Raw genomic sequence first — 12,610 nt, 5'->3', positions numbered from 1 at the left:
AGTAAGTTCTGGTAAGATTTCTTCCTTTATCTTCAGTATCTCAAATGTTTTCGTTTAAATAATCTTTATAAGAACTCTCGATGTCTGAGTGGATTCCCACACAGTCATCTACTATAAGACTTTCTGATTCTTTTTGTCCTTTGGTCATTATGAATAGAGCTTCTGTAAATAACTGCATGGTAGCTTTTATTTAGAAATAACATCAAAGTAGTTGTCAAAATACTTAGGAATGTGATTTTTGGATTGTAAGGTGAGAGTTGTTTAGCTTTGGAAAAAACTACCCAACTTGTAATAGGGGAGGACATACAATTTTCTGTGTTTTTGGAATTCTTAGATAGGACCCTCTGTAACAAACAACAGATTAAAATGAGAAAAACAGAAAAGTTTTAAAAACATGTATACCTTATTGATAAGACTCTTTAGTGATTTAGTTACCCTTCTCTTCTTGGTGCTGAGAGAGAGAGGTAGCTTTTAAATGGGGATTTCCTTTATAGATGTAAATTTTCCTTACACAAGGGTAACTTCTACTCTGTTTTCAGAACTTCCTTTGTTGGCTTTTTTTTTTTTTCCAAAATAATCAGCTTGGAATAATTCTTAAGCCAAAGGGACATATTTTTGGGTGGCATATTCTGGTTTCCTGCCATTATATTTTAGGGTGGCATATTTTGGTCTTATACACAGTGTCCCACCAGCAATGAAAAGAGTTCTTGTTTTTCCTCCAGCAATTTGTCATTTTTTAAAGAGTTTAGCAGTTGTAAGAGGTATAGACCAGCTGTGCTATCTCATTGTGGTTTTCAGTTATGTACTATGTTGAGCATCTTTTGGTATGTTTACTTGCCTTCTGTAGATCGTCTTTGGTGAGGTGTTCGTTCAGATCTGTGTGCATTTTTAATTGGGCTGTTTAACTTATTGTTCAGTTTTAAGAATTTTGTATGTATTTTGAATACAAAGTCTTTCTCAGATCTGTATTTTGCAAATATTTTCTTTCAATATGTGACATGTCTTTTTGTTCCCTTCACAAGGTATTTTCCAGAGTATAAACTTTAAATATTTATAAATATTAAGAAATTCACATTGTCATTTCTTCTGGGTATATCAACCTTTTTTGCCATTTGTTAAAATTCATTACCAAACCCAAAGGCACATAGCTTTTCTTCTATAGTTTCTTCTAGAAATTGTATAGTCTTGCATTTTTAGTGTAAGGATGATTTTGAGTGATTATTTGTGTAAGTTGTAAAGTTTTCATCTACATGTATATCATTTGCTATGGTTTCCAATTCATTGTTCCCTCACTATTTTTGGGAAAGACACAGGATAGTGGGCTCTGTTAGAGTAGATAGACAGCTAGACATGAACAGGAGGTTGAGCTCCTGGAAAAGGGAAAGTCTGGGAAGGCTCACCTGGAGGGACCACCAAAAATTCACATATTAGTAGCATCTCTAATGCTGGAGTGGATGGGCACTTGTCAATTGCGGGTAGGAGGGAGAAGAGGTACCTATGCAGAAAGAAACACCCTACAACTCCTCTTAAGATGCCCCAGTCATCATTCACTCTGCAGTAAAAATGTCACAATATTGCTAGCTACATGCTGATAAGGACAAAGGGGACATTCACCCCCAGCGATGGGGCTCCCAGAAGCCAGGGGTGTGGGCCGGGGGTGGCGGCTGGGAGCCCGATCGCAGGGGGTGCCTGCACCCCCAGCGACGGGGCTCCCAGAAGCCGGGGCGGCGGGCCAGGGGTGGCGGCTGGGAGCCCGATCGCGGGGGGTGCCTGCACCCCCGGCAATGGGGCTCCCAGAAGCCGGGGGTGGGCCGGGGGTGGCGGCTGGGAGCCCGATTGGGGGGCATGCCTGCACCCCCGGCGACGGGGCTCCCAGAAGCCGGGGGGGCGGGCTGGGGGTGGCGGCTGGGAGCCCGATAGGGGGGCATGCCTGCACCCCCGGCGACGGGGCTCCCAGAAGCCAGGGGGGCTGGCTGGGGGTGGCTGCTGGGAACCTGATCTGGATATTTGGAAGAGTATCACAAGGGGTTGTACAGTGTCTGTGATACTGAGATTAATATCAGTCTCTCGGCCTTGGAATATTGAGAAGGATGAAACAGGGTGAATGTGCACGCTGTGCCACATTGCGAGTAATATCAGCCTGTCCCCTCCATGGATATTAGGAACAATATCCCAGACTGGGTGTACGCCTCCTGCTGTACAGAGTGCTATATCATCCTCTCCCTCCCAGGATAGTAATTACAATATCACTGGGCGGGAGCACACAGCCTGCGAATTATTATCATCCTCTCCCCCTCTGCATACTAGGAACAGTATCTCAGAAGAGCTGTACCCTCAGTGCCATATTCGGACTAATAGCATAGGCTTCTTCCGGGAATATTAGGAGCAATATTACCGGGTAGCTATCCATTCATTGCTATGTTTGGAGTCATGTGATACTCTACCCCACTTTATATTAGGATCAGCATCAGGTGGTGAGCGTACACCTACTGTGATATTAAAACTAAAATCCGGCCGGGCACGGTGGCTCAAGCCTGTAATCCCAGCACTTTGGGAGGCCGAGACGGGCGGATCACGAGGTCAGGAGATCGAGACCATCCTGGCTAACATGGGGAAACCCCGTCTCTACTAAAAAATACAAAAACCTAGCCAGACGAGGTGGCGGGCGCCTGTAGTCCCAGCTACTCGGGAGGCTGCTGAGGCAGGAGAATGGCGTGAACCCGGGAGGTGGAGCTTGCAGTGAGCTGAGATCCGGCCACTGCACTCCAGCCTGGCCAACAGAGCAAGACTCCATCTCAAAAAAAAAAAAAAACAAAAAAAACCAAAAAAAACCTAAAATCCTGCTTTCCGTCCCTGGATATTAAGAACAGCATCACAAGTAGGTTTACACTTCCTGTGGAATTAGGAATAATAATATGATTATTAATCATCAATGATCGATTTTAATAATTATGAATGATACTAAAAATTTATAGGATACCATTATTAATTCCGGATAATGATTTTAAATACATGATTATGCATGCTTTCAATTAATTATTAATATTAATGTCATCAAATAATATTATTAGTTCCTAATACTAATTATTATTTGATTCCCAGCATCACTGGGTATTGATTTAAGTCACATTAATTGCTAATATAATATTCTTATTAATAGTGATATTACTAATAATTATTGTTACAAATCATTAACATTTTAAACCAGTATTAATTTTTACTGTCTTTATTGTGATCATTAATATCAATAATTATTATTAATATTAATATAATTACTAATATTAATGATTAATAGACTTGTTCCTGATATCCACCGGGGAGAGGACGATGTTAATTTCTATATCACAGACGGTGTACACCCCCCATAATAGTGTTTCGAACTTCTGCTTGGGAGAGGAGGATATGACAATCAGTACCACTGGAAGTAGAAACAACCCTGGGTTACTGTTCTGAATATTCAGGGAGGAAGAGGCTGATATGACTCCTAATACAGAGGGGGTTACTCCTTCTGAGGATGTGCACACTGGGGGTGTACAATCGTCTGAGAAGGAGATGAAAATTTTCAGATGGGGAGATGATATTACTCACAATATCAGAAAGAGGCTGTGAGTCCACAAGGCTCCCAGAAGCCAGGGGGGCGGGCCGGGGGTGGCAGCTGGGAGCCCGATCGCGGGGGGTGCCTGCACCCCCGAGGATGGGGCTCCCAGAAGCCAGGGGGGCTGGCCGGTGGTGGTGGCTGGGAGCCCGATCGCGGGGGGTGCCTGCACCCCCGAGGATGGGGCTCCCAGAAGCCAGGGGGGCTGGCCGGTGGTGGTGGCTGGGAGCCCGATCGTGGGGGGTGCCTGACCCCCCGGCGATGGGGCTCCCAGAAGCCAGGGGGGCGGGCAGGTGGTGGCGGCTGGATCGAACCAGTTTTGACCAGATCAAACCAGATCAGACCGGATGGAAACGATTTTGACCGGATCAAACCGATTTTGACCGGATCAGACTGGATCAAACCGGATTGAACCGGATCAGACCGGTTCAAGCCGGTTGTGACCAGATCAGACCGTATCAAACCAGATAATACCGGTTCAAACCGGATCAAACCGGATGAGACCGGATCAAACCGGATCAGACCGGATGGAACCGCTTTTGACCGGATCAGACAGGATCAAATCGGATCATACCGGATAAAAGCGGATCAAACCGGATCAGACCGGTTCAGACCGGATCAGACCGGATCAGACCGGGTCAGACCGGATGAGACCGGATCAGACTGGATCAGACCGGGTCAGACAGGATCAGAATGGATCAAACTGGATCAGACCGGATCAAACCGCATCAGACCGAATCACACGGGTTCAAACCGGTTTTGACCGGCTCAGACCGGATCGGACCAAATCAAACCGGATCGAACCGGTTCAGACCAGATCAAACCGGATCTGACCGGATGAAACAGGTTTTGAGCAGATCAGACCGGATCACACCAGATACAAGCGGATCAAACCGGATCAGACCGGTTCAGACCGGATCAGAATGGATCAGACCGGGTGAGACCGGTTCGAAACGGATCAAACCGGATCAGACTGGTACAAACCGGATCAGACCAGATCAAACCGGATCAGACCAGTTCAAACCGGTTTTGACCAGATCAAAACGGATAAGACCGGTTCAAGCTGGAGCGAACCGGATCAGACCGGATCAAACTGGATCAGACCAGTTAAAACCGGTTTTGACCGGCTAAGACCGGATCAGACCGGATCAAACCGCATCAAACCGGTTTTCACTGGCTCAAACCGGATCAGACCGGATCAAACCGCATCAGACCGGTTCAAGCCGGTTGTGACCGCCTCAGACCGCATCAAACCGGATCAGACCGTTGCAAACCGGATCGTAACAGATGAGACAGGATCAAACCGCATCAGACTGCATCAAGCCGGTTTTGACCGGCTCAGACCGGATCAAATCGAATCAGACCGGTTCAATCCGGATCGAAACGGATCAGACCGGATCAGACCAGTTCAAACCGGTTTTGACCGGCTCAGACCGGATCAAACTGGATCAGATCGATTCACTCCGGATCGAACCGGATCAGACCGTATCAAACTGGATCAGACCAGTTCAAACCGGTTTTGACCGGATCAAACCGGATCAGACCGGTTTAAACCGGATGGAGCCGGATCAGACCGGATCAGACCAGTTCAAACCGGTTTTGACCGGATCAAACCGGATAAGACCGGTTCAAACCGGATCGAACCGGATCAGAGCGGATGAAACCGGATCAGACCAGTTCAAACCGGTTTTGACCGGCTCAGACCGGATCAGACCGGATCAAACCGTATCAAACCGGTTTTGACCAGATCAAACCGGATCAGACCGGTTCAAACCGGATCGAAACGGATCGGACTGGATCAAACTGCATCAGACCAGTTCAAACCGGTTTTGACCGGCTCAGATCGGATCAGACTGGTTCGAAACGGATCAAACCGGATCAGACCGGTAAAAAACGGATCAGACCGGATCAAACCGGATCAGACGAGTTCAAACCCTTTTTGACCGGCTCAGACTGGATCAAACTGGATCAGACCGGTTCAAACCGGATCGAACCGGATCAGACCGGATCAAACCGGATCAGACCAATTCAAACCGGTTTTGACTGGCTCAGACCAGATCAGAACAGCTCAAACCGGTTCAAACCGGATCAGACTGGATGAAACCGGTTCAGACCGGATCAAACCGGATGGAACCGGATCAAACCAGCTGGAACCGGTTCAAACCGGCTCAAACCGGTTCAGTCCGGATCAAACCGCCTCAAACCGGTTCAAACCGGATCAGACCCGATGAAACCGGTTCAGACGGGATCAAACTGGATAGAACCTGTTCAAACCGGCTCAAACTGGTTCAAACCGGATCAAACCGGTTCAGACCCGATCAAACCGGATGGAACCGGATCAAACCAGCTCAAACTGGTTCAAACCGGGTTCAAACAGGATAAAACCGGCTCAGACCGGATCAAACCGGATGGAACCGGATCAAACCAGCTGAAACCGGTTCAAACCGGCTCAAACCGGTTCAAACCGGATCAGACCGGATGAAACCGGTTCAGACCGGATCAAACCGGATGGAACCGGATCAAACCGGCTCAAACTGGTTCAAACCGGATGAAACCGGTTGAGACCGGATGAAACCGGATGGAACCAGATCAAACCAGCTGAAACCGGTTCAAACCGGCTGAAACCGGATCAAACCGGATGGAACCGGATCAAACCAGCTGAAACCGGTTGAAACCGGCTGAAACCGGATCAAACCGGATCAAACCGGCTCAAACCGATTCAAACCAGATCAGACCGGATGAAACCGGTTCAGACCGGATCAAACCGGATGGAACCGGATGAAACTGGCTCAAACTGGATCAAACCGGTTCAGACCGGATCAAACCGGATGGAACCGGATCAAACCAGCTGAAACCGGTTGAAACCGGCTGAAACCGGATCAAACCGACTCAGACCGTATGAAACCGGTTCAGACCGGATCAAACCGGATGGAACCGGATGAAACTGGCTCAAACTGGTTCAAACCGGATCAAACCGGTTCAGACCGGATCAAACCGGATGGAACCGGATCAAACCAGCTGAAACCGGTTCAAACCGGCTGAAACCGGATCAAACCGGCTCAAACCGGTCCAAACCGGATCAGACCGGATGAAACCGGTTCAGACCGGATATAACCGGATGGAACCGGATGAAACTGACTCAAACCGGATCAGACTGGATGAAAACGGTTCAGACCGGATCAAACTGGATGGAACCGAATCAAACCAGCTGAAACCGGTTCAAACCGGCTGACACCGGATCAAACCGGCTCAAACTGGTTCAAACCGGATCAAACCGGTTCAGACCGGATCAAACCGGATGGAACCGGATCAAACCAGCTGAAACCGGTTGAAGCCGGCTGAAACCGGATCAAACCGGATGGAACCGGATCAAACCAGCTGAAACCGGTTCAAACCGGCTGAAACAGGTGCAAACCGGTTCAAACCGGTTCAGACCGGATGAAACCGGTTCAGACCGGATCGAACCGGATCAAACCGGCTCAAACTGGTTCAAACCGGATCAAACCGGTTCAGACCGGATCAAACCGGATCAAACCAGCTGAAACCGGTTCAAACCGGCTGAAACCGGATCAAACGGGCTCAAACAGGTTCCAACCGGACCAGACCGGAAGAAACCGGTTCAGACCGGATCAAACCGGATGGAACCGGATCAAACTGGTTCAAACCGGATCAAACCGGTTCAGACCGGATCAGACCGGATGAAACCGGTTCAGACCGGATCAAACCGGATGGAACCGGATCAACCAAGCTTAAACCGGTTCAAACCGGCTGAAACCGGATCAAACCGGCTCAAACCGGTTCTAACCGGACCAGACCGGATGAAACCGGTTCAGACAGGATCAAACCGGATGGAACCGGATCAAACCAGCTGAAACCGGTTCAAACCGGCTGAAACCGGATCAAACCGGCTCAAACCGGATCAAACCGGTTCAGACCGGATCAAACCGGCTCAAACCGGATCAAACCGGTTCAGACCGGATCAAACCGGATGGAACCGGATCAAACCAGCTGAAACCGGTTGAAACCGGCTGAAACCGGATGGAACCGGATCAAACTAGCTGAAACCGGTTCAAACCGGATGAAACACCTTCAAACCGGCTCAAACCGGTTCAAACCGGATCAGACCGGATGAAACCGGTTCAGACCGGATCAAACCGGATAGAACCGGATCAAACTGGTTCAAACCGGATAAAAACGGTTCAGACCGGATCAAACCGGATGGAACCGGATCAAACCAGCTGAAACAGGTTGAAACCGGCTGAAACCGGATCAAAACGATTCAAACCGGTTCAAACCGTATCAGACCGGATGAAACTGGTACAGACCGGATCAAACCGGATGGAACCGGATCAAATCAGCTGAAACCGGTTCAAACCGCCTGAAACCAGATCAAACCGGATCGAACCGGTTCAGACCGGATGAAACCGGATGGAACCGGATGAAACCAGATGAAACCGGTTGAAACAGGGTGAAACTGGATCAAACCGGCTTAAACCGGATCAGACCGGTTGAAACCGGTTCAAACCGGCTGAAACAGGTTCAAACCGGCTCAATCCGGTTCAAACCGGATCAGACAGGATGAAACCGGTTCAGACCGAATCAAACCAGATGGAACCGGATCAAACCAGCTGAAACCGGTTCAAACCGGCTGAAACCGGATCAAACCGGCTCAAACCGGTTCAAACCGGATGAAACCGGTTCAGACCGGATCAAACCGGATGGAACCGGATCAAACCAGCTGAAACCGGTTGAAACCGGCTGAAACCGGATCAAACCGGCTCAAACAGGTTCTAACCGGCTGAAACCGGATCAAACCGGATCAGACCGGATGAAACTGGTTCAGACCGGATCATACCGGTTCAGACCTGATGAAACCGGATGGAACCGGATCAAACCAGCTGAAACCGGTTCAAACCGGCTGAAACCGGATCAAACCGGCTCAAACCGGTTCAAACCGGATGAAACCGGTTCAGACCGGATCAAACCGGATGGAACCGGATCGAACCGGCTCAAACTGGTTCAAACCGGATCAAACCGGTTCAGACCGGATCAAACCGGATGGCACCGGATCAAACCGGCTCAAACTGGTTCAAACCGGATCAAACCGGTTCAGACCAGATCAAACCGGATGGAACCGGATCAAACCAGCTGAAATCGGTTGAAACCGGCTGAAACCGGATCAAACCGGCTCAAACCGGTTCAAACCGGATCAGACCGGATGAAACTGGTACAGACCGGATCAAACCGGATGGAACCGGATCAAACCAGCTGAAACCGGTTCAAACCGCCTGAAACCAGATCAAACCGGATCGAACCGGTTCAGACCGGATGAAACCGGATGGAACCGGATGAAACCAGCTGAAACCGGTTGAAACCGGGTGAAATTGGATCAAACCGGCTTAAACCGGATCAGACCGGTTGAAACCGGTTCAAACCGGGTGAAACAGGTTCAAACCGGCTCAATCCGGTTCAAACCGGATCAGACCGGATGAAACCGGTTCAGACCGGATCAAACCGGATGGAACCGGATCAAACCGGCTGAAACAGGTTCAAACCGGTTCAAACCGGATCAGACCGGATGAAACCGGTTCAGACCGGATCAAACCGGATGGAACCGGATCAAACTGGTTCAAACCGGATGAAAACGCTTCAGACCGGATCAAACCGGATGGAACCGGATCAAACCAGCTGAAACAGGTTGAAACCGGCTGAAACCGGATCAAACCGGATCAGACCGGATGAAACCGGTTCAGACCGGATCAAACCGGATGGAACCGGATGAAACTGGCTCAAACCGGATCAGACCGGATGAAACCGGTTCAGACCGGATCAAACCGGATGGAACCGGATCAAACCGGCTTATACTGGTTCAAACCGGATCAAACTGGATGGAACCGGATCAAACCAGCTGAAACCGGATCAAACCGGCTCAAACCGGTTCAAACCGGATCAGACCGGATGAAACTGGTTCAGACCGGATCAAACCGGTTCAGACCTGAAGAAACCGGATGGAACCGGATCAAACCAGCTGAAACCGGTTCAAACCGGCTGAAACCGGATCAAACCGGTTCAAACCGGATGAAACCGGTTCAGACCAGATAAAACCGGATGGAACCGGATCAAACCGGCTCAAACTGGTTCAAACCGGATCAAACCGGTTCAGACCAGATCAAACCGGATGGAACCGGATCAAACCAGCTGAAACCGGTTGAAACCGGCTGAAACCGGATCAAACCGGCTCAAACCGGTTCAAACCGGATCAGACCGGATGAAACTGGTTCAGACCGGATCAAACCGGATGGAACCGGATGAAACCAGCTGAAACCGGTTCAAACCGGCTGAAACCGGATCAAACCGGCTCAAACTGGTTCAAACCGGATCGAAACGGTGCAGACCGGATGAAACCGGATGGAACCGGATGAAACCAGCTGAAACCGGTTGAAACCGGCTGAAACTGGATCAAACCGGCTCAAACCGCATCAGACCGGTTGAAACCGGTTCAAACCGGCTGAAACAGGTTCAAACCGCTCAAAACGGTTCAAACCGGATCAGACCGGATGAAACCGGTTCAGACCGGATCAAACCGGATGGAACCGGATGAAACTGGCTCAAACCGGTTCAAACCGGATGAAACCGGTTCAGACCGGATCAAACCGGATGGAACTGGATCAAACCGGCTTATACTGGTTCAAACCGGATCAAACCGGATGGAACCGGATCAAACCAGCTGAAACCGGATCAAACCGGCTCAAACCGGTTCAAACCGGATCAGACCGGATGAAACTGGTTCAGACCGGATCAAACCGGTTGAGACCTGATGAAACCGGATGGAACCGGATCAAACCAGCTGAAACCGGTTCAAACCGGCTGAAACCGGATCAAACCGGTTCAAACCGGATGAAACCGGTTCAGACCGGATCAAACCGGATGGAACCGGATCAAACCGGCTCAAACTGGTTCAAACCGGATCAAACCGGTTCAAACCGGATCAGACCGGATGAAACTGGTTCAGACCGGATCAAACCGGATGGAACCGGATCAAACCAGCTGAAACCGGTTCAAACCGGCTGAAACCGGATCAAACCGGCTCAAACTGGTTCAAACCGGATCGAACCGGTTCAGACCGGATGAAACCGGATGGAACCGGATGAAACCAGCTGAAACCGGTTGAAACCGGCTGAAACTGGATCAAACCGGCTCAAACCGGATCAGACCGGTTGAAACCGGTTCAAACCGGCTGAAACAGGTTCAAACCGGCTCAAAACGGTTCAAACCGGATCAGACCGGATGAAACTGGTTCAGACCGGGTCAAACCGGATGGAACCGGATCAAACCAGCTGAAACCGGTTCAAACCGGCTGAAACCGGATCAAACCGGCTCAAACTGGTTCAAACCGGATCGAACCGGTTCAGACCGGATGAAACCGGATGGAACCGGATGAAACCAGGTGAAACCGGTTGAAACCGGCTGAAACTGGGTCAAACCGGCTCAAACCGGATCAGACCGGTTGAAACCGGTTCAAACCGGCTGAAACAGGTTCAAACCGGCTCAAACCGGTTCAAACCGGATCAGACCGGATGAAACCGGTTCAGACCGGATCAAACCAGATGGAACCGGATCAAACCAGCTGAAACCGGTTCAAACCGGCTGAAACCGGATCAAACCGGCTCAAACTGGTTCAAACCGGATCAAACCGGTTCAGACCGGATCAAACCGGATGGAACCGGATCAAACTGGCTCAAACTGGTTCAAACCGGATCAAACAGGTTCAGACCAGATCAAACCGGATGGAACCGGATCAAACCGGCTGAAACCGGTTGAAACCGGCTGAAACCGGATCAAACCGGCTCAAACCGGTTCAAACCGGATCAGACCGGATGAAACCGGTTCAGACCGGATCAAACCGGATGGAACCGGATCAAACCAGCTGAAACCGGTTCAAAACGGCTGAAACCGGATCAAACCGGCTCAAACCGGATCAGACCGGATGAAACCGGTTCAAACCGGATCAAACCGGATGGAACCGGATGAATCTGTCTCAAACTGTTTCAAACCGGATCAAACCGGTTCAGACCGGATCAAACCAGATGGAACGGGATCAAACCAGCTGAAACCGGTTGAAACCGGCTGAAACCGGATCAAACCGGCTCAAACCGGTTCAAACCGGATCAGACCGGATGAAACCGGTTCAGACCGGATCAAACCGGATGGAACCGGATGAAACTGGCTCAAACCGGATCAGACCGGATCAAACCGGATGGAACCGGATCAAACTGGCTCAAACTGGTTCAAACCGGATCAAACAGGCTCAGACCAGATCAAACCGGATGGAACCGGATCAAACCGGCTGAAACCGGTTGAAACCGGCTGAAACCGGATCAAACCGGCTCAAACCGGTTCAAACCGGATCAGACCGGATGAAACCGGTTCAGACCGGATCAAACCGGATGGAACCGGATGAAACTGGCTCAAACCGGATCAGACCGGATGAAACCGGTTCAGACCGGATCAAACCGGATGGAACCGGATCAAACCAGCTGAAATCGGTTCAAACCGGCTGAAACCGGATCAAAACGGCTCAAACTGGTTCAAACCGGATCGAACCGGTTCAGACCGGATGAAACCGGATGGAACCGGATGAAACCAGCTGAAACCGGTTGAAACCGGCTGAAACCGGATCAAACCGGCTCAAACCGGATCAGACCGGATGAAACCGGTTCAGACCGGATCAAACCGGATGGAACCGGATCAAACCAGCTGAAACCGGTTCAAACCGGCTCAAACCGGTTCAAACCGGATCAGACCGGATGAAACCGGTTCAGACCGGATCAAACCGGATGGAACCGGATCAAACCGGCTCAAACTGGTTCAAACCGGATGAAACCGGTTGAGACCGGATGAAACCGGATGGAACCAGATCAAACCAGCTGAAACCGGTTCAAACCGGCTGAAACCGGATCAAACCGGATGGAACCGGATCAAACCAGCTGAAACCGGTTGAAACCGGCTGAAACC

The sequence above is a fragment of the Macaca nemestrina genome, chromosome 12, assembly GCF_043159975.1.
Source record: "Macaca nemestrina isolate mMacNem1 chromosome 12, mMacNem.hap1, whole genome shotgun sequence".
In the NCBI taxonomy this organism is placed as follows: Eukaryota; Metazoa; Chordata; class Mammalia; order Primates; family Cercopithecidae; genus Macaca; species Macaca nemestrina.
Note: the sequence above shows the minus strand (reverse complement) of the source record.